This window comes from Wyeomyia smithii, chromosome 2, assembly GCF_029784165.1.
Source record: "Wyeomyia smithii strain HCP4-BCI-WySm-NY-G18 chromosome 2, ASM2978416v1, whole genome shotgun sequence".
In the NCBI taxonomy this organism is placed as follows: Eukaryota; Metazoa; Arthropoda; class Insecta; order Diptera; family Culicidae; genus Wyeomyia; species Wyeomyia smithii.
In genome coordinates this window covers 91,339,587-91,341,693 of record NC_073695.1, presented here as the reverse complement: position 1 = coordinate 91,341,693, position 2,107 = coordinate 91,339,587, and positions in this window count along the sequence as shown.

Here is a 2,107-nt window from a genome sequence, read left to right as displayed (position 1 = left end):
TACGAGAAGATGCGTCGCTGTCGGTCAGCTCATCTCACGAAGATTCACGAAGAACAACGGGTCGCCCGCCTGGCGTGGCCGGTGATTTGGTTACCGGTTTAAGTTGAAAGCCAGAGGAGTGCAGGGTAAAATACACCAATTTTGTTCACTCTAGTCGACTCAAATTTAACATAAATTTTCCGAAAATTTAATGATTACTAGTTTTAATTAGCGCACGGATCGCTGTACACCACATTCCTCCCAGACGCGGTGGTATCACATGGCTCAAAGGCTGAAATCCTCTCTTCATTCTCACCTGCGCACCTGACTAACGCGTGGAAAGGGGATTCTCTCGTACAAACAAAGCTTACCATAAGGAGCTGTTCTAACGGACTGGATATCCTCCAGCTTGACTTTGGTGGTGCTTCTGATTGTTGGAAGCTGTATCAATTTTTTTTGTTGAAATTAATATGTCACTAGAACGCCATTCATGACAAGAACCAACCGAATCAGAGGATGACAAGATAGAACCCAACCAAATCAAAAAATAATTGAAAGTTTTGATATTAACTTTCAACTTTTCGTGATTTTTCTTAGCCAGTTATGCGATTAAGTGATAAAAAATTGATGATACTGTGATAAAAAACAGCTCATTAGCTTGGTGAATACAGATTCAGATGCTATCAAAACAAGTATCACTTCAAATATAGTTCATCTCGGTTAGCACAGTTTAGAAGAATGCTCGTCGAATCCAGGGTTCGTGTTAACCTTTTGAGCATAGAAAAAATGTGCTTAACAAAGCTAAGCATTTACTTTCAAATAGCATAGCTAATTTGCAGGGCCGGGGGCTTCCTTTTCAGTTGTCAAAAATTTCAATAAAGGAATTTGAGCAACCTTATGCCAAATGATCTGAAAATACGACTCCAGCATTTTTTGTTTGTTTTTATTTTACTTAATTTTTTTGTTTTTTTATTTATCGTCAATCTTAAGGGCATCTTCAGTGGTGGTCTAAATCGTTGTTTTGTTCTATTTTTTGGAACAAACTCAAATTCACTGCTGCACCGGTGGTGTAAATTTTGCTTTATACGAGATCTTAAATTAAAAAATTTGAAGCTGGTGTAGGGTAAAGAACAGCTTAAGCAGTGGCGCCTATTTTATTCAGTCGAAAAAACCAGGCCCCAAACTCCTGAATTTTGATCAATATCGATAATTTCAATGATGGAAACGAAAACTTTGAATGTTTAGCTGTCTTACGGATATAAGAAATACCGTTAATGACAAAGAAATCTGTGCACAAAAAACAGTCGAAACAAATCGACCTATATTGCAACCATTCAGGGGCCACTTCGGGTACTGAAAAAAAAACGCCTGCAAAACCGATGGAATCTGCCTAAAATAGGTTGGGGGTGATTGGAATAGTGTCCCTCGATTGGTAACTTTAATTGATTACACTGGGGTCGCTTTTTACGCGGGTTGTTTTTATGCGTTTTTTTTAACAAGATAATATTACAATAACGCGGATTATTTCCACTCGATTTGGAAGATTATTTGTACGCGGTATCAAATAAGTTTAGTATAAGTATATCTAATCTAATCTTTTAAATGCGGTACAACCAACCGCGTTAAAAGCGACCCCAGTGTATTGTTAAAATTTGCTTACTTAGTTTCACAATCTGAAAACAAGTTCTGACACAGAAAAAGATAGGGAACAAATTGATATACTTTTGTTTGAATTTCATCCACCACATTTCGAGTATTTCGTCTCAATACACAGGCGGTTCCTAAAACTGTTTAGAATATGTTTCCTACTCTACGTTTTGGTCTATTTTTGTCGCTTTTTGGAACAAGAAATAGATCGTTCTAAAACCCTTTGTACGCTACCAATAGGTGGGTAAAATGTTATATTTGAATTGAATACATTGGAACGGGGTGAAATTGATCAATTTTGATAACAATTAACTAGCTACATGTACGATTTTTCCGAAATAGTATAATTTTAAAACAAGTACTGGTATGTGCTCCAGTAAACCTCTATGGCTATTGGTGAAATTTAAATATCGTCTACTTCATGAAATAAATTCGGTAATTCTATAAGGTACTATGGGGTGAAATTGATCACCATTGAAAC